General features: G+C 42.8%; 1 protein-coding gene and 1 long non-coding RNA gene across 5 annotated transcripts in view; one reads left to right on the top strand and one right to left on the bottom strand.

Moving 5' to 3' along the window:
* The window catches only part of Arid5b (AT-rich interaction domain 5B), a 172959-nt gene that overhangs the window by 93769 nt on the left and 57547 nt on the right, over window positions 1–21643 (bottom strand). The gene's annotated exons all lie outside the window — the stretch shown is intronic.
* The window catches only part of LOC121134353, a 55883-nt gene continuing 44450 nt past the window's right edge, over window positions 10211–21643 (top strand). Inside the window, exons 1-2 of one of the 2 annotated variants that reach the window (XR_005871445.1) lie at window positions 10211–10336; window positions 10907–11457. This is a non-coding gene — a long non-coding RNA (uncharacterized LOC121134353). The remainder of the gene's footprint in view (window positions 10337–10906; window positions 11458–21643) is intronic. The other variant, XR_005871446.1, reaches the window with a different exon arrangement.

The following is a 21643-nucleotide window of genomic DNA, read 5'->3' as shown; positions in this document are numbered from 1 at the left end:
TGTTCCCGGAACAATGATTTTCTTTCAACCACACCCACATCAGAAAAGAAACTAAGGAACTAACCCTACAGAGTATTTTTCTAGAACATTCTAGTTCCTTGAGTTATATGTACGTTTTTATTTCAGTCAGAAGAAAATGATCAGAAAAAAAAATTTAAAAAGATAATTTGCTGGTAATCAAGACTGATATTGTAAACAACAGTTACGATATTCTATTAAAATGTCATCCTGCTTCTCAGGTCCCCCCTCCCCACTGAAAACATGAGCATGCTTATTTTTAAGTGAAATATTCAAAGGGAATAAGAGACCAAATCACTAAACCTTGCTTCAACTTCCATAAAGAGCGCTTTGCCTATTAAAAGTTAATACCTAAAGTACACGGCTTGTAATGCTCCACCAAAATGGCTCTAATCCCGTGCTTATATCATAATTACACGTTTTGTTAACCTCTCTCAGTGTCAATTTTTTCACTTATTTATATATTTTTCAAAGTCCAAAACAGAATTCCACAGAGAAACTGTAATTATAATCTGAGACTCCACCCTGCCTTGTCAAACAGTAACTGTACACCGGCTCTCATCCAGTGGGGTTGGTGGGGTGGAGTGGGGTGGGGGTGGGGGAGGGGGGAGGGGAGTGGGGGTGGGGCAAGCATTCATTCTGCCAGTTGCTCAAATTGTCTTTGTATAAAGAGATGCGTGAAGTGGCAAGCACAATAAATTACTGGGAGTGTTGACTTTCAAATATCCATAATGTGCTCTCTCTCTCTCTCTCTCTCTCTCTCTCTCTCTCTCTCTCTCTCTCTCTCTCTCTCTCTCTCCTTTTAAAATGGTTAATGGTGGCCAAATGTGCAAGAAAACGTCCATTCTGGAGGAGAAATTTGCTTTTATCTCTTACACAGCATTGCAGAAACATAATTTTATCCTCCTGGCAGGTTGGGGGGCTGTTTAGGAAACATCACACTATATGTTTACTGAAAATCACCATTGTCTACTTCTAACATCAGTAAACCTGAAAAAAAAAACTTCATAAAACCCTTCACACCAGGACTTTATAGAGCTTGGTGGAAAAAATATGCATGTTCTTTCCTGTCCCTAATTACCTCAGCTGAAAATTCTGCCAAGTATTTCGCCCTTTCGTTCTCTTAATCGTATTAGGGCAAATGTGTCTGGATGCCAACAGAAACAAACATTTAAAGATTTTTCACTTAAAAGACTTCAAATCTGCATGGAGGCTGCGTTTGAAACACAATGTCCCTCACGCTAACAGACAACCCACAGTTTCCTTTCCTCTTCCCCTTCCCCAAGCAACTGATGAATTTGCTAGAGTTATAAAACGGACTGTCTACTTTTGAAACAATGTAAGTAAAATCGTGTCAATGGGAAGGGCTGGCCCAGGGATCCGGGCCGCCCTGTCACTTCCCTACATCAGGCATTCCTTTCTCAAACCTTTATACTTTTTGCCTGCTCCTAGCAACCAACTGAAAGCCAAGCCTCAACTTTAGGTACCTGGCAGGCTTCCAGCTCTTAATGCTATTGACAATTACACCGTTTCCATTTAATTGCTGTTCTGTTGTGACACAGAATATTTGTCATAATTAGGCATTTCCTATCTTCTGTCCATTCATCTTTGATTATTACTGAAAATGATTTAAAAATTTTTTTTTCAGAAAACACCAGCACAAAAAAAAAATCTACAGATAAGAGTAGCTACAGCTGTTACTATCATTACCAACATTGTAACATGCAGGGGGGAAAAAAAGAATATAATTTCTCGGAAGGTAATTTTCCTTTCAGTGTTAAGTGCTCTTATTCATCTTACAGTTACTCAATGACTTCCTGTTCTAATTACAAGACATTATACAGAAAAGACATTTGTAAAAGGAAAAATGCAGGCAGGGTATGTGACTAAATAGCCCAAATTGGTTGAACTGTTTAAAATTCCGAAGTCGCTCATCAACTTTATCAATCCCTCCTCTTTGTGGCTGTGTGTCCCATTGTATTTCCAAACCCCTCTCCAGGGCTCAGAGTTAGTTCTGGTAGTTCAGACACATTTGCAGTGAAACCAAGGCTGAGAGAGAGGAAGAGGAGGAAGATCTTTGGGTTTTTTTTCTAATGCCTGCTCCCCCCCCCCCATCAAAGCTGTTTTACTGGAGGCAGGCCAAGACATGTAGTGGAAAATATTAATAACAAAAACAAATTAAATGCCCGGTTAAAAGGAGCGAGAGCAAGATTCTATCAGGAATAGAAATGAAAAGGCCACAAACTATTTCATGAAAACAGAGTGTGACGTAAATGGCACATCAGGATTGCACTGTTGTGGTTATTTTGAGAATGGCTGGTACTGTAAGTCAGCTGCCCCGCCCATAGCCATTTTGTAATTGTCTACACAGTGAGTGAGTGGGGGCAGCTTGAGAAGCTAAGACAGAAAACAGACCTGCCCCCACAGAAATGGCAATAAAAAGATAATGTACTTTTAACATAACAGAACAAGGAGATTGGCTTTATTAACTAAGAAAACGACTTTAAATGGTCCCTAGCTTGCCATTTGTTTTGATAAATGGAAAAACAGATCTTCCTAGGGTAGGCAACAAAAACATGACTGGAAAACTTAAAAAAGAGAGAGGGGGGGGAGAGAGAGAGACAGACACAGAGAGAGACAGAGAGAGAAGCAAAAGAACACGTGGAGAAATACATCAGTATATGGTTACAAATGGAACAAAGAACATTTTAACTTCATAACTAAGGGTTTCAGCCAGCTCTGTCAAAAGACATAGCTTAAACAGACACACAAACATAAAATTATGTATTGCTGTGTGAATATCAGTTTATACCCTTGACATTGCTTCATTTCTCAAGAAAGAAAACAACACAAAGCTAAATTCAAACCAAATGCAGACATCACTTAAAGTAGCAAATGAACCCACTGGGGAGCTAGCCAGCTCCACCTCCTTGGTCCTCCCAAAAGGCCACTGAACAACAAGCCACATTCAGGAGCCTCTTTGAATTTCATCTGGAGAATTTTGCATCTCATTTACATATGTCTCATCTCAGCCAAATCTAAATGTCATACAAGACAGGGATTATACAATAAGTACATGTACTGGGAGATCACATGGTTGGACTGGGCTGGGAGACCCTGTGAGGTGTGATCTTTGGGGTCTGACCCACCTCCAGGTTGCTTCCCCTTCAAATAGGTTACCCTTTAGAGAATTTCATTAATTTATATACCTCTATGTATGTATATTTGCACCTGTGTCTTCGGTACCTGCAGAGGCCGGAAGCGGACCTCGAATGAGGAAGGTAGCCACTCCAAGAACGACAGTTAGAAAACTACATCTACTCCGGCCAAAGAAAGCCATGGTCCCCCTACTTTGACATTCGCATGATAACTTAAACTGGGCCAACCACTGAAATTTAAGAGCTGGCTCTCTAAAGTTATTACAGGAATGCAGACAGAAACATTTGGATGACACTGGGTTTCTCATAGTTTCATCAGCACAGCGACTCAAAGAGATGGAAGGTTAGGTGAAATCTAAACCTTTTGTTCACTTCAAACACTGCCATTACAGGGTGGAAAGAGGGATATGGAATGGAGGAAGCATCTACAGATTTTATGCATACACACATATACATACATACACACACGTGTAAGAGATTCATAGCCAGAATATACAAAAAAGTCCTGAAAATCAATATTTAAAAAAAAACGTTTATTTTGAAACACAGAAGGAAATTAGTTGATGTCTTACCACAGAATACATACAAATGAGACAAAGAAAAAAATGGTCAGTATCATTATTAAGTCTCCAGGGAACAAGATAAAAACCACGGGGAGTAATTCTTTCACACTCATTAGGATGGCTACTGGAAGCAACACCAAAAATAACAAGTGTTAGTGAGCTTGTGAGAAGCTGAGACCCTCATGTGTTAGTGCTAAGAATGTCAAATAGTGTAGCCATGGTGGAAAGAATCTGAAAATGTCTTTAAAGGGTAAACAGAGGATTATTGCACAGACAGTAATCCCAGGCCTACATACACACCCTTATTCGCTGAAAGCAAAAACAGGTATTTAGAAGTCAATGCTGATAACAACACTTCCAGTAGCCACAGAGTGGGACCAGTCCATGTGTCTGTCAACAGAAGGACAGACAAACAGCATGGGATGCAAATGGAGGATAGAATGTTGTCAAGCCATAAAAAGAAGGACGTGACGAATGCTCAGCACAGGTGACCCTTGATTATTTTATGCTACGTGAAATAAACCCAAAGGGCAGATACACATTAATTCACAGGACAGTGAGCAGAACAGAGGTTGCCAGGCCCTGGGCTGAGCTGGAGGTGGGACAGGACGAATGAAGGGCCATTGCTTAATAGCTCAGAGCTTTGGAGGAATGAACAGGCTCTGTTGATAGACAGCAGAAATCGTTACATACTATCACAGAGGTGTCTAACATCTCTAGCTAGGACGGCTAGAATCGCCGATTTTGTATTAGGCGCATTTTACATGATAAACTGGGAAGTGTTGTGTTTTCCAAACGGACATACTCTCAGTTGCTTTCGTGTGAGGAAAAAGATGTGTCTCTCCAATTAGTAACTAGAATATAACTCCCCCCTCCCGGGGTGGGGGGGTGAGTGAGTGGGGGGGTGAGTGAGTGGGGGGGTGGGGGACTCAGAATCAGTATCCTGATTCCTCACTACGGACCTTTGGGAGCCTTAACAAATTCAATTAACTGACGGACAGTTTGAGATAAGCATATGAGTATAAACAGTCACGTGGCAGGTCACCCTAGGCTCTGGATCAACAGCTCTTCCTGAAGAGCTAAAGGATTGGGAAGAACGCTGTCTGTAGCTGGCAGACCTGTTCAGAGAAAGGCTGGTGAATTTAGGCAGTTATTTCTTCTCTCTCTCTCTCTCTCTCTCTCTCTCTCTCTCTCTCTCTCTCTCTCTCTCTCTCTCTCTCTCTCTCTCTCTCTCTCCCTTTGTTCCCCCTCCTGTGTGGGGGTCCCCACGCGAGAGTTTTGAATCTCACCCTCAAACTTCTAAGCCATGCCCAAATATCCTGCACTGCACTGACTTTTGGGAGCTTGTACTCTAAGGAAAGGAGAAGACAGCCGTGTTCTCTCATCTTATCACAGGCTCCTGTGATACAACAAGGAAGGAGGGCAAAGGTGTCTTTCTTGTCCTCGTGACTCATCTGAAATCAGTGTTGGAGCTAGAGAATTCCTCACCGGAAGGTACCAGGGTTTCTGAGGGGAACACACGGAGGACTAGGGCAGATCCTGGGCTTCATTTCACCTCCCTAGTGACCCAGCATCCTCCTAGGATGAGGACACAGTCAAATCACAGCGCTGCTTCTGAGAGCTTCCTGTCGACGGACGTCTAGGCCCCTCAAGCCACAGACTACTGAGTTTTCCATTCTGTACATGTTTCTCCTAAGCAGAAGGTTTGGCAGTGCTTAGAGCACTGTGGGCTGGTGTTAGGATGTTGTCGATCACAAAAGGCAGACCGGTAAAGGTTAATGATCCTGATCACTTGCAAATGTAGCTCAAACACTCTGCACCCCTGAAGTGTTTCTGACATGGATTGGATAAATTAAGGGATACAAATTGTACGGGATTTATTTGGGAAACTTTATGCTTTATTAAATGTACATTTTACAACTTAAAATCTTATTACATCACAGATAATGCTTATTCTAATTTTAGTTAACCACCATCTTATTTCATCTTTTATTGTGTTTAGTGTTTTCACCATGTACAGCAATATTTTTTATGACCACTTGAAAGTAGGTAAAGGAATATGCAGCATTAAAAAAAAAAGTCCTTTAGCATAGGACTAGTCATCCTGTAAGTTAAGTATGTAATTAACATTAAAAAGATAAGGACGAGACAAATGAAATTAATTTATGTTTATTTTATTTAGTTAAAAATATCTGAACTAATACTTCAACAGGAGATTAAGTCATAAGGATTTGTGCTAGAGCTTACACTTGTCATACCAAGTTTCTGAAACCCAGTATGTATCTTATACTTGCAGCATCTTTTGATTTAGACAGGGCAAGTTTCAAGGGATTAATAATAATGCAACCTGGCTAGTGGTTAACATATTGGACAGAAAAACTTAAGAGTCTCCCAGAGAACAAATTTGAGGAAATAACCTGACCCTGGAGGGGAATCCAGGAAAAACAGGGCTGTCTTGGGAACAAGGCACAGTCCCGAATATGCCTTTGGGTTTTAGAGTGGAAGAAATCACAAGATTCAGAAACACAGCTGGGAGAAGAGACTAGGACGAGGAGGCAAAGTGCCCAGAGTGGTGTCTGATACCCAAGGTGCCCCAAAAGCCAAGAGAAATTAATACTGTTGATATTTTAATAGGCCCTTCCTGCTAACTTTAGCTTTCTATAAACCAATAGTTCTCAACCTGTGGGTCATGACCCCCATAGGGGTCACATACCAGATATTTACATTACAATTCATAATAGTAGCAAAACTACAGTTATGAAATTGCAACAAAAAAACATTTTATGGTTGTGGGGGTCACCACAACATGAGAGACTGTATTAAAGGATCACAGCATTAAGAAGAGCAAAAGCCACTGCTATAAATGATGTGACAATATTATTTATTTTTATTTAAGTATTATTGTTTTTTGGGGGGGAGTTGAGATGGGCTATCTTTGTATTGCTTTGAATGTTGTCCTGGAACTCGCTTTGTAGACCAGGCTGGCCTCAAACTCACAGAGATCCGCCTGCCTCTGCCTCCTGAGTACTGGGATTAAAGGCGTGCTCCACCAACGCCAGGCTTTTATTTAATTATTTATTAAGTTTCCACCATCAAATCTGCCAGAGCTCTATGCTATTCCTTCCCTCTTATGTGACAAGCTGCAAGTGTACCTGGTGTCATTTCCACAAACCACCTACTATTTCCTGTCATGATTTGGGAAGAACACCAGCCAGTCAGAATGGGTATCTTTCTATCCTTTCTTTCTAGTATTCAGTACTAAACTTAGTTCATCATCTAAGGGAGATACTTGTAAAAATCTACTGAAAAATGGACCCATGACTCAATCTTATGGCAAGGCGGCCATGTTAAAACACATTGCACCTGTAATGTGTTTTCTCTCAGGACTCTGAGGAAGAACGTCACTGAGAGCTGGTAACACATAAAAGGCTCTACCTTACTTTTTCCTCTGTACAGTATTAGTCCCAAGCAAGTTGAAGTCTGACAGGGAAGTGTCTCTAATTCGCTTACATTACCTATAACATCTCCCATCCTCAGACACTCATTTTTAATGTCTTCTTGGTTCCCCATATCCAATAACCAAACCTATTCCCCTTTACTCATAAAGAGGCAGTAAACTAATAGCTGGTGACTGCAGGTCAACATCAACATTCCCATGGATGACTGTTTCGGGTATATCTCGGTTATTTCAGTGAGATGACTTACATCTGCATGGCAGGCAAGCTGTGAGTCAAATTCAGTCCCAGGCTTGTTTTTATGGATAAAGTTTTATTGCAACACAGCCACACACGTTTGCTTAGCATGTCTACGTACACTTCGCATCCCATCAAAACAGTTGTGGAGTTACAAAGTTGAGGAGTAGGAGTTGTGACAGACATCTTACGACCCATAAATCTAAAATATTCACCAGCTGGCTATGCGTATGCTCACTCTAGATTCTATTATTACTTCCAGAAATGTGTTATTGGGACCACTGGTGCCAGTTTAATTCCAAAGATACTGCAGTGACCCTGTCGACACGTGACTGCACTTATTTGTTCATGGTGGGCGGTCCTCTCCAGATTACAGGTTGTTTCAATGGTGGAAACTAGGACTTGGGCGTGTCTGAATCTATAGTACCATGGAAACAAGAGCAACCTAAAGGAAAGGGCTAGGAAGACAGCTCAGCTGACAAAAAAAAAAGTCACAAGAATAAGGCCTTGACATCGAGACCCAGAAGTCATGTGAAAACCAGAACCAAAGTCAGAACCCAAAACAGGTAAGGTGTGCACACTTGCATTCCCAACGCCAAGGAAACAGACAAGATGAGGGGCTCCCTGGACCTGTCGCTCCTTTTCTAGAATATAGTATAGGGAGTTATCATCAAGCGCCTCATTTTTCAGATGGAGAAAATGGCATCAGCAAGAAGAGACTTATCAGCCATCATACTGCCATAGAGGCCTCGATCAAGGGGAGGATCCATGGAAGGAAAATCAAACAGATCCCATAGGTATCTAAGCACAATGACTTAGGGTTCAGTCCTTCAGGCCATGAACTTGGCTTGGTTCCTATTCAGCAGGGCCAGACTCTGCAGACTCTGGCTATAGACAAACACAGCAAGTGTGGCGGTTCCCACTTGGGGTACTGTCAGTCTTAAAACACACTGGCAGGGAAGAGGAAGAGGACAGACAGCAAAGTGACTCCAAGAAGGGCTACAGAGAACCAGGACGCCACACAGGTGCCTCAAGCCAGAGTTCAGGGATTTAGATGTACTTATACTTCAGCTCCAGAAATAAAACTTAATTACATTTATCATCATGCTGCAGGTGTGTGTGCATGCGGGAGGGATGGGGTGGTGGGGTGGTGGTATGTTCCGTGGTGCACTTGTGGGAAACCCCTCTCCTCTCCTGCCGTGTGGGGTTGAACTTGGGTCAGGCTTGGAGGCAGTGACCTTCACTTGTTGAAGCCATCATGCTGGTCATGCTTTGTTTTGCTTTGCTTTTTCTTTGAGTTTCATCTTCAAGTTTGCAAGTTCAGGAGCTGTGGTCAGTGCAGTAGTTATAAGGTAAAACACACTGTGGGGCTGGTGGTGGCTCACTCGCTAACCTCTATTGCCTTACTAGTAGGAAGACCCCAGTTTAATCCCTTGGACTCATTTAAAAAAATGGAGGGCGTGGCGGCACCGGTTTGTAATCCCAGCTCTGGGGAGGCGGAGACAGGAGGATCCCTGGCGACTCATTGGCCAGCCAGCCTGCCTAAATGATGAGCTCCAGGCCCACAAGAAACTCTGCCTCAAAGGTGAAGGTATCACCGAGAATGTCACCTGAAGTTGTCCTCTGACCTCCATGTGCATCGTGCATGTACACACACACACACACATACACAGGCGAGCGCGCACACACGCGCACGCAGGCACGCGTGAATACACATACAAACACATGTACAAAAATAAACCACTTAATAACATGAGCAGGCTCACACAGGATTACACTAGGACATATCAGCTGCATCGCCAGCAATCTGAATCCTCCTTTCTCATTTTTACTTCTGGCCTCTGGCTTGCTACATCCTCAGCAAGGCGAGATTTCACACTCGGTGGCTGCCAGCAGCAGAGGTCTCCTTTAACGATGAAGGATATTACTAATATATTTTGCCTCTACTGAAATTCAAACCCAGTCTAATATTCCCCCTTTAGGTGTGACATGGATATAGAGCATCTAGATAATAGATGTTATCATTTACGATGCCAGACCTCACGGATACTTCAAGGCTAAACGCTATTCGTAAAGCACAATTTAACAGCTCCATTTAGCAACTCCTCACAATCAAGATGATTTTAACAGTCTCTGAAAACAGCCTGGATACACCAAAATATCAGCAAATATTACACCATATAAAATGCTAGCTGTGCCTCCCTTCTCCTACAGAAAAAAAAATCAGCCCCACCCCCACCCCCACCCCACACTGAAGTTCCTTAATCTACCTGGGAAAAGAATGGAAGGGATGGAGTAAGAGTACTGAGCTCCCAGCTTTCCTATAATTAACCATCTTCTTTCCACATCTATTAACTGTTAATCTTTCAGGTCCTTCCTTATTCTAAGCCCAGTGGGACACTTCACGCATTCTTCTCTTGCTCCAGTCACAAACTTTGAAACTTTGAGGACGTTCAGGAGCAGGGGTTCCAGGGACTCAGTGAGGTACCCATGTAAGTGGGGTTGGGAGAAGCCTGGGCAAATGGTCTTACGTCTCCAGGAAGGAAGCTACTTCTACCTTGCAAGACATCCGATTATTCAGCGTCATCTTTGCTCTTTCCACACAAAATGGGAGGGTCTCCAAATGAATAAGCAACACATCACCTTAGCTGGTTCTTCCTTACTGCAAGTGCGCTTTAAAACCTTAGCCCTTTGTCTTAGTTAGGGTTTCTATGTGCTGTGAAGAGACCTAACCACGGTAACTCTTATAAAGGAAAACATTCCATTGGGGTGGCTCGCTTACAGTTCAGAGGTTCCGTTCATTACCATCGTGGTGGTGAGCCTGGCGGCATGCAGGCAGACATGGTGATGGCTACATCTTGATCAGAAGGCAACAGGCAATGCTCTTGTGAAGCTTAAGCAAAAGGTACCTCAAAGCCCACCCCCACAGTGGTACACTTCCTTTACAAGGCCACACCTACTTCAACAAGGCCACAACCCCCAATAGTACCACTCCCTATGAGCTTATGGGGGCCAATTACATTCAAACCACCACACCTTCCATGTATGTTAAAGAAAACAAAGGCTAGTCCTCCAAGCGGCAACCCAAGGACCCTCAAACCTTTCTGTAACTGTGTTTGGGATAGTGCTCTCAGTCACAAGCTACTGGAAGAGACCTTTCCTTAACCTGTACCCCACATGATATCTCAGGTTAGAATATTCTTTTGTAGGTACTCTGGAGTTACTGTGTCACGGGCAACTTTGACTGTTACATAGTCTTCCCCTATAAGAAACAAGCTGGCCCTCACCAATTCTTTAAAACCATTGCTTTAAATTCAGAAATAACATACAAATACATCTTTTCTGTGAACAATAAAATAGTAGCACCCTTGACCTCAGACCCTGGGTGTTCTTTTCAGAATTGGTGGACTTGGTCTAAGGTTTCTGCCTCTCTCAGAAATCCTTTCAAATGGCATTCCTATTATTTCTTCAACAGACACAAAACCAGCCCACCTATATGGAGCACTGGAACACGGCAGAGCACACAGCAAGATGAGAGCTTGTGTGAAAATCGGCTGAATGTAACCCCAACACTCCAGTCGTGACAGGCAGTCCTCCAACACACGTGGAAGTGAGAATGATTACGTTTTGTCGAAAGTGTCTCATTACATTGATTTAAATGAGTTTTCTAAGCCCGCAAAAAGAAAAACAGCGTAAAAATACCATTTGTTCTAAATAAGACGATAAAAAGACAGGTAGTGAAAGCCTTCAGAAATTCCAGTTAGTGAAGGGCAAAGCCTCTACCGCTGCGGACATCTGACAGAAGGAAAATGGAGTTCAGCAGTACTCTAGGCAGGTGTCTCACTTTTGCTTAATGCATCTTCATACATCAAACATCCGATAAAGGACGGGTGTTAAGAGACCTGGCTCGCAGGATGTGCACTGCAGGGGTTGAGATCTTCAACTTGACAAACCTGTTTCATCTCTGACAGCAGCCGAGTGCAACGAGCTCAGAACCACTTCCTAAGATCTCCCACACCTTCCCAGGTAAGACTTGGTTTTGTTTGCAAGATGCCAACCGTGCTTCCTGGTGTTTATTCACATGGCAGCCATCGCAATGCTTGACACCAAACCTATACACACAATGACAATCAAATCCCAGGCACCTGGCCAGAATGTTCAGTTATTGAGCACCGTCCTGCCAGAAAATGGTGCCTCTTGTGGAACATAGGCTATATAGCCAGGCAAGTGCTAAGCCCTCGCTTGTGTGGTTAACCAGAGTGGCAACCAGGGGAGGGATATGTTTGCTACTCCCAACTCAGCCATGAGAAAACTGAGGTTGAGAGAGGTCATGCAGCTTGTTCAAGCTCTGGAACCTGGGACTGTCTGATCCCACAGGCCCCAAAGGTAGCTACCCCTCAGAGTTCTTACCAGGAAAACCTGATACAAGGAGAAAAGACACAAGCCGCCTCAGAATGGAGCTGCTTGCTGGGATGGGAGATGCCTACTGAAAGAGGAACTTTTGGCATCTAGCCTTGCTGGTGTATTTATGTTAGTGGCCACACCCCCTTGGGCGTGGCTTCAGGTGTAGACAGAAGCAGAAAGAGGAAAGTGTGAAGTTGATCTCTCTCTCTCTCTCTCTCTCTCTCTCTCTCTCTCTCTCTGTCTTTTTGCTCTTGGGTTGTGTATCTAATCAGAAGGGCAAAGAAAACGGTGTGGCGGTTCTTTATTGTTCTGTGTAAGCTGTTCCCCAATAAAATACCCATTTATCATTTATCTTGGTTCTAGTGAATTAATTAACCCACGTCTTCAGAACTTCTCAGCAGAGTGCCGGCATTTGGGATCCAAGGATCTTAGGAAACAGAGGTCGGGAGTCATCAGCCTGGTTCCCCTTCTGGTTCTGGTTCAGAACCTTGGAGGATGCAGGAGGCTACCATTCTGGTTTTGCAATTAATTCCTTAGGTGCCAGTTAAGTGAAAGCCAGTACTTACTGAGTCTACCAAAAATACCTGTGACTTTAAGAGAGGCCACTGGAAGCAGGACTTCCCATGAATTTATGAGATCATCAGCTATTTCTCCAACGCTGTTATAGTACAATTCATCTGCAGCTGGTTTAATGTGAACATTGTTTCAGAGATAAGTAAACATAGATTCACATCTGCTGGCTTCTCTCCTCCCCAACCTTCCTGTTGTTCCACAGACTTTTTTTCTTATTGATTGAAGTACAATTACATTATGGTTGGGGAAAATCAACTCCAGAATAAATCATTTTAAGAAGAAATGGAGGGCTCTCGGTGATTGCCTTGTAAAGCTCTGCTGTCCGTCATGGCCAGCGAAGCTTTGTTTTGCAGCGGGCAATAATTAATACAGTGACTCATAGCTGGTAAAATGTTGAGAATGAATGACTGTTAAGTGCCCATCCCTAAATAGCACATCTGCATCACCCCTTCCACGACTCAGGGACCATCATAACAAAAGGGGTTGGGAAGATCCTAAGAGCTGGAGGGTGGGGGGGGGGTCCTATGAAATGCTGTCTTCTTGCTATGACACAGCCAGTATGACCATGAACACACAGCACACAAACACACAAATAAGACAGGAAGTAGGAGGGGCCTCGCTGGGAACAAGGAGATTCCTAAGAGTGGGAGGGCAATAAGAAAGAGTGGGGGGGGGGGTAAATACATCCACAGTACCAGCCATACTTGAAAGAAGTTTTAATGAGCTAAATTCAAATAGCAGAGAGAGAGAGAGAGAGAGAGAGAGAGAGAGAGAGAGAGAGAGAGAGAGAGAGGGCAGGATTCGTGGAGATGTACTAGCTCCCACCTTCTCTGCTCTTAGGTTTACCGCATGCGTTGTGATTTCTGGTAGGCCAGAGACACCTCTGCCTTCCTTTGCTTCTCTTCCATAGAAAGGAACCTTCAAACTTAGATGTCAGAACTGTCTTGGCAGAAAAACAAATAGGTAGTCAAGTGCCTAAGATGTGTGGCCTTCGGTGGTGCCACACGGCGGCCTGAGTGGAGCCCTTCTTTTGGTCAAGGGTCTAAAACACGTATGAGATGCAGGCTCTTCCATGTACACATATGAAAAGTAAGCGCACCACTCTCAAGGCCGAACCTTGGATACAGTAGAAAATGTCAAGGTCAAGATCCAGGATACTGAAGGAATCCTTCACAGCAGGCAAAGACGTAGGGCTGGGAAGATGATGATGGACTATAACACTCAGTGGCAGTCTCCTGCCTCCTGGTTTTGAGACCCCACAATGGTATGAAGGATGGGAGGAAGTGTGACGTCTCTAATCAGAAGAGGAGGTTAAGTTGGCTTCTAGAAGGCCCAGAAGAAGGACAAATGCCTCTGTGAGGAGCATTCCCTGAAGATGAATGTGGGGCTGCAGTCATTGGGGCCATCAACTCCAACAGACACCAACGTAGCTAGTATTATCTGACTTTCTGCCTTAACAAACCAGAGGGCACGTTACATTGTGGGAGTTAATAAAAAAAAAGTGACTAAAACCAACAAATATAAAAACAGTACATATTCAGAATTTTTTCCCCACTGTCTTAAAGGTCATGGTATTTTCTCCTCATTTGAAAAGATACGGAAGCATTTTTGTGGAGCCTTAAGGTTACTGTGGGCTTTAGTCTCTGTGCCTGCCAGGGTTCCCAGATGAAAGGGTGGCAACTCTTGTCTGCAATGGGCCTGGGGCTGGAAAGGCACATTTGGAAGGCCTGGGTGCCAGCACTTGTACTCTTCAGAAGAGAGACTCTGTGCAAGAACAAATGTCAGGAGGAAACCCCCAGCCAAAATTACAGACAGAAAGGAGGTATGGGGGGTGGGTGCAGAGATGTTGACTTGAGCCTGTATATAAAGTATAGCATGAAACCATTCATTCGTTTCCATCCATGCTTCCAAAACCACCTATGATCTACATTGCCTACCAAGAATGTAGGGTTACAATAAATAAATGAATAAATAAATAAAAAGAATTCCATGATGTCTAATATCCCTCTATTCCCACTCAATTGTTAGACTTTTTACTGCGGGGCTACAGGCTATTTCCTCTTGAGTGTAGGCTGCTCAGTGGTGGCTGGAATGCCATCTTAGTTGCAGATATTCAAGGAAGCTCTCCTTCCCAGGGCCACGCCCCACCCCTGCTGGCCCCAGGAGGACTCTCATGCTCAAGTCTTGGTTAGCCACATTCCAGCCACACTTTCACACATAGCACTTTTGGATGTTTCTATGCCATAGACATGAAGGAGTTTGAACAACTCAAAATAAAACTGTTTCATGCTGCATAATTTAAGATCTCTTCAAACTGCACGGGTCCACAGGGCTCATAGGCATTCAAATCTCTTGCTATTCACCAAAGAAACACTCTAGTTTGGTGAGGACTTCCTTCCAGCCAGATGGAGAGGGTTGTCTTAAAAGAGCTGCCATCTTTGCCACCCTATGAGGCTGAAACATTATTTCAATATGATATTCCCTTACCACTACTGCCTCCCTCTCTACCAATCCTCATCTAGACAGCACATCTAGATAAGGCAACCCCTCCATTTCTTCCTCACTGTAGTTCTTCAAACATTAACTTTTGGTACTTTGACATAGTACTTCCTTGAGCATAATAGAGGCCCTCTCCATTTTGTTCCCGCCTACCTGCAGGATATTGTGCTCTACCTACCAACCTGTATTTAAGGCCCTGTGTTTTGACTTCGCTGGTTGCCACAGTTTCCTATCTGCTAGCTGTGTGCAGCTAGTTAGGTTACATTAGTTCAAACAAAGGGATATAAACATTAAAAAAATCAGTTTCTGACCTATAGTAGCCACCACACCTCTGGAGAACGACAGCCACAAGTCTGTATATCAAACTGGAAAGCCCAGACACATGACAACTATAAATCATGAAAGTACTATGGGAAAATGTCACCTGAATAGCCATAAAGCAATGACTTTGTTCCGTTTGCAACTATATCCCTGGTGATATAGTCGTGAATACTCCAATAAATGCCTAAGAACTGCAAATTTTCCTCTCTAAATATGGGAACAAAATGCGATCCTCCAAAAATATTGAGCTAAACAAGGAAGAAATAACAAATGCAAAAAAGGGGGGCTATATTGGACAAATTATTTCTATTTAACAAAAAACTACAACACTACTGGTAGTATAAAAATTATTTCTAGAACCTCTGGCTATGAAAGTGAGTGACTATTTCTCAGAGTACACACCCATGAGCCATTCATAGTATTAGATTGGCAGTGACCAAAGCCCATGCTGTGAGCACGCAGTAGCCTTGGGATGTGCAGGAGGACACTCACTCAACACAGAGGACTTTTTACTTCTGAAATCCTCCCACAGCTTGTGGAATCTCAAAGCCATGTTTTGAGCTTATAGTTCTTATACCCATTGTATTGATGGGAGAAAGAGGAGCAAAGGCACAAAGACCTGTCCGGGATGACTCAGCAGGTGAGTCATTGGAGCACGTACCTGGCCTTTAGGCTTTGTGGGTGGGTGTGTACATTGAGGCCAGAGGTGGATGTCTGCTGTCTTCTGGCTTATGTCAGAGTCTCTTCCTGGGCCTTGAGTTCACAGATTCACTTGGCACCTCCTCTATCTGCTTTCTTAGCGCTGACATACAGGCCTGTTATCACTGTATCTGTCAGGGATGCTGGGGACTGAACTTAGTCCTCATACTTTCTTAGCAAACACCTTACCAACTGAGCTATTGTGAGGCCCATCATAGCTACTATAGCTATTATTTTTCCCTATCTATCTATCTATCTATCTATCTATCTTCTATTTTTCTACCTGCCTATTTATCTCAAACATATGTCAGGGTTTTTTTTTTTTTTTTTTTGCTTATCACCTATTCCTCTGTCATCTTTCTATCATCTATCTATCTACATATATATATTCATCCTTCTATCTGCCATCCACACAACTATTATTTATCCCTCCTTCAATGACATCCACAGATCCACAGCACTGAGTGCTTCACAAAGGCAGCTCTACCCTTCCGGTACCAGGGAAACAGCTAATCAGTTGTCCTCCTTGATAATAACTCTTGGCCTCTGCCGCATCGAGAGGCTAATCTTTGGTAACCATGGGCTCCAGAAACATTACTAATTTATCACCCACAGAACCATTTGTCCATGGGTCCTCCATCTAAAACAGTGGTCGTGGAGCTCAAGTGTGACACACTGTGCTCTGAGCTGCACAGCTGTTTTGCATTTTGAATTCTTTATTTATAGAACAAGTCAAATTAATAACTCAAAAAACGTTGTTTCGGGCAAAGTAATGGACATACAATAAAACTATTCATTTCCTAAAAGGTCACGCCAGGAGATGCATACATTGTTTAAAAGTCTACCAACAATGCTATTATTGCCTCGAAAACTGAAAATGTATAATAAGCAGTTACAGCACATATCTGCCCTGGAGACCCCAGGCTCATTGAAAGTACAATCAGAAGGCAATCAATCACACTCTGAAATTACTTCATTTTCCAAACTGTTTACACTTTTTAAGTTACAAATCTACTTTCTGCTATTTCAACTCACGATTTACAGTGGTGGATTTCGACCTCTTGGCAAACAGCCAAGCCCCAGTCGTAATGATATGAACAGATCAGTGCTCCATACAGGAGGGACGCGCATGTAAATTTCCAGTATGTCTGCAAGCAATCAACCGTGCTGACTACAAATGAGACCGTCTCGGATTTATTTTAGGAGAAATATCTTAAAGCTGCACTTTTTTATCCAGGCCAAAAAAAAAAAAAAAAAAAGAAGCCTTTAAGAGAAACTCTGAGATTGCTCAAATTATTGTAAATAAACGGTTATGTGAACAATATGAAAAGAACAGAGAAATACAAACCTTATTCCAAAGCAACTATTTCAGCATTCCTGTCCCAGATGCCCTTGTGATGGGGGAGGGGGAAAGGGAGCTGCCACGGCCCCCTCCCTCTCCTCCCCCCTCCCCTTCTATCCTTTATGATGCTGCTGTTAACCATACATCGAACCAACTTTGGCTGGGCATCCAAAAATACCCAGAACATAACAGAAGACCCCAGGGGATGGTGTTTAAAATTAAATATGATCTTTATTGTTCCGTAACAGTGGTGTGGCCAAATAACCACTTTATGTTATTTGTACAAATAACATTGTACATTCATTTTCTTGGGGGACATAATTAGTCTATCATATCCTGCGGCGCGCCCGCCATCAGATCCTCCCTCCCTCTCTGCTATCAGCAAGCATGTGCATTCGAATCAGGAGGCTAAATTTAGCCAAAGTTTCTTGTGTTCTTACATGTTAAGGAAGAAAGCTGAGTAACCGTATGTGCATGTGTGGTTGCAAACAGCCTCCCAGTATAACTGTTGAGAAAGTTGACTCTCAATGATTAATACTTTAGTTAGGGCATCATTACATTGACTAAACTCAATTTTATAATTGGATAAGGCCAGATATAATAAACTGGCCTTGTGCTACAAAAGCATTCTACATCTCCAAGCTATCTGTTATCATAAATCAATCTAATTATTTGAAATACTGTCACGAGCTGGAAAAGGAAAGAAATGAAAATAAACTAGCTGCCTGTATTTCTCATTTTATTTTCAAAAGACCAACCAAAGTTATTTGGGTCCAAAAGTCCAGCTCCATAGTGACTGCTAACTCAAATTTTCTCTCCTCCTCCTCCTCTTCTGTTTTTGTGTTGTTTTGTTTTTGACACAGGGTCTTCTTGTGTAGTTCAGGCTGCACTGGACCTCACTCTATTGCCAAGGTTAGCATTGAATTTGTGATCCTCCTGCCTCAGCCTCACGAGCATTGGAATGACAAGGGTGTGCCAATAAATTATAGTTTTTGGACAAAGCTGTACATGCAGAAAGTGAAGAGTAAAGAATTAAAGTCTGCTGTGTCCTGTGTTTCCTGCTAGAATGTGGAGTGTGTGTATGTGTGTTGTAAATGCATTAATTTAACTTGTAGCTGAAAAATGGCCCCATTTTATTGAAACTCCACTTTATCCTCACCTGGAGTGCAATGCCAAAAGTAGAATGAGCGTTTTTTCAGTTCCGAGTATTTCATAGGCAACACCGTGGGGCCTCTGACGTCATTGTGGTGACATCACCAGGAAAAATGCTCACTGGTTGAAACGTTGGCTAACCCTTCCACCAAAGTCCCAACCTACCACTGGCCAGTCCTGTTTCACATCCTGTGAGTGCTCAGACACAGTGCAGGAGTCTCCTCTCTGAACACTCAGTGTGGAGCTAGAACAGCCTAAAGGGCAGGGCATCATCTTGACTAAAGCTCTCTAAGGGGTGGTGGTGGGGGTTCTGACAGGCAGAGAGGGGACTGGTTGGGAACTGTGTGGCTGTCTTTCTTCAGGATCAGTCTTCTACAGACAGTTCCAAAGCCTAGCTACCCTTGGACTCACCCAGCACCCATCAGCCCAAGAAGGCCGACTTCTCCACTATTGGGCTACTTTGGAAACTTGATGACAAAGTCACATATTTTCCAATGGCTTTAGCAATGCTAGTCACGGAGGAATGATTTCGGAGTGCACAGTGTCTGCTGAAAACATTCCCTATATTTAACTGCCACTTAGCAGATGCCCCAGAATTCTACTATGACCTTTGACCTTATGAGTCCCAAGTTCTTTAGGCACTTTTCCTGAGGACACAAACAATAAGTGTAAAGATATCTCTGAAGTTTATGTAACAGAAGCTGGGGGTGGGGAACCAAACAGAGGGAATAGTTAACTAAATTATGTCACAGTGAGGACAATTGAGTCAGAAATTCAAAGTTGCTGCACGCGGATGTGTATGGTAGGATGTGGGGCGGTGGCAGAAAAGTCGTTGAGTACAACTGAGTCCCAGGCAGTGTCAGCGCTAGATTCCTTCAGTATGATGGTAACTGGGAACTCGACCTGCTTTCTTTCTCTGTCACAGTATTTCTCCTAACATAGTAAGTGGCCATTAGCGGTATTACAATGAAATGAGCGAAATTAAAACAAATGAAGAAAGACACCTGGACAAAAGAGCAGAAAACATCCCTCCTGCAGATTCCCCAGTGTCTCACTCTTCAAATATTTGCTCCCATGTTTTTCAGTAATAGGCCCAGCTTGTATGGATTGTAGCTGATTAAATCTCACTCAAAACACCTTGTCAGGGAGTTATAATCCAAAGAGTTCATTCAGCTCTATTCAGCTTGTAACGCTAATGACAATGCTGCCCCCAAGTTAGAGGGAAATAATGATTTGTGTTTATGGACTGTAGTATCCTCCGCAGGCCCCCCCCCATAGTATTTTTGTACAAAGCCTTTTAGGCATGTTGTATTATCACTGGTAAAATGACATCAGCCCATCTCTACAATACAGGAGGCTCTCTTTCCGTGTTAGACAGTTGCATGCATGTTACACAAGAATAATTATGTGTCTACACTGTGACAATATTACATAGAATACTTTCATTGCCTCCAGTATTTTTTTTAAACTGAGATTGACATTTTTCTTCAAATAACCCACATTGATTGAATGTTTAGAATAGGCACAAACACATCGACAAGCTCAGTACAGTCCAAGGTACAAGGGCAGGTACAGAGTTTCAGCAAACTCAAACATTCATTACTTTTTGATGCCAGTTCAAAGTGGGGAAGCAGTTGTAAAAAACGAGATAAACCCTGGGGATGGGCTCCTTTCTCTGCAATATGAGTTGTGGGGGGCGGGGGAGGAGAGGAAGGGGGTGGGGGGTGGAGAAAGAGGAGGAGGAGGAGGAGGGACTCGGTTTTCTTCCTTTCCATGCTAGGGTCCAGAATTGCTATTCAATTACAAGCTAGAATGTCAAGATGCAATAAAGTTGAACTGAAAAAGAGAAAAGAAAACATGCTCTTTTTTCCCTTACAAATGAAGTTCAGAGCTTTTGCCCATTAAAGAAAGCCAAATATGTTTCTCTCTAAAATTCCAGCCAATAGGCAGGGTGCCAAACACACTTAACAGATAAATCATTGTCCCTGGGTCTCTGCTCTAGCCTTCCCCCCTCTTTTTACCTCTTTCTTTTGTTACACACACACACACACACACACACACACACACACACACACACACACTTTAAAAGCAGTCCTATATACCCTCCCCTGCCCCCCCACCCATAAAACAAAGGAAACAATTAGTTTTGCTGAAGAAAGTGGTCCTCCCCCCATTGTTTAGGGGAAAATCATGTCAGCATCAGTCCACCCAGCCTCACTGAGATTAGCATTCCCTATCTTGGGGGGGTCACACCATTGTTCTCCATGCTACATATAAATTATTACAGCCAGCTTATCACTAAGCTCCTTGTAAAGTGGGAGGAAATTTGTAAACAAAAGTGAATCACAGGTTTCATTTTGTATCCTTTTCAAACTGGAAGATCTCACAGTGTCCTGTTCCAACATACAAAATCTCACTGCTTCTATGAACCTCCGTGCCTCTCGCCAGCAGTTTCCATTTAATTAAACTGACAGCAAAACAGGGCCTTTGCTAATGGGGTCCAGACCATTTTTCTCTTCAGTGTAAATTTTCAGGCATGAAATTACATCTGAAGCAGACACAATGATTCTTCTATAGACATGCACTTCATCTGTAAGAACAATTCCTTTGTCAACATTGCACTGTGTTTTACATTGCATGCAGCTTCTTCCTGAGTGGATTTCTCATGGATTAGCGCCTTTGAATTCACCTTAGCACTCCTCCACAACCCTGGGCGCATCTCATGTAGATTATGCTTAAAAACCTGGTGACAAAGTCCAAAGCCTATAGCAGGGAGGCACAGTCACAGAGGAAATGAGTCCTGCTTCTTTTTGCATCCTTGTTCTCATAGATAATTTAAGTAAGAGCTTTTTCATCAGTGGTTGATTCTAGATAAAAGCTATTGGCATGTAAAAGGGTGCCTGAGCTTCACATTATAAATCAGGATCTCAAGTATTTCAATATGGAATAAGGAAGAACATGCTGATTAAATGCATTTTATAAACTTGAATATGGACATACATACGGGGCTGACTAACTATTTTGGTCTGTTTGGATATTAGTCACTTTTCTGGTGGGGACAAGTCACCATATGTTTCTTTCTCATGATTTAAAAATAATTTTTAGAAATGTCTTTTTTGGGGGCTTATCAGTCTCAGAGTCTGAGGTGGTCTAGCATGGAAACCACAATCTTTGGAGAGAAAATAAATTTCACTGAACCATAAAGTGATTTATACACAAAAT

Source organism: Mesocricetus auratus, unplaced genomic scaffold, assembly GCF_017639785.1.
Source record: "Mesocricetus auratus isolate SY011 unplaced genomic scaffold, BCM_Maur_2.0 Super-Scaffold_100027, whole genome shotgun sequence".
Classification (NCBI taxonomy): domain Eukaryota; kingdom Metazoa; phylum Chordata; class Mammalia; order Rodentia; family Cricetidae; genus Mesocricetus; species Mesocricetus auratus.
This window is presented reverse-complemented; position numbering and strand designations above follow the sequence as displayed.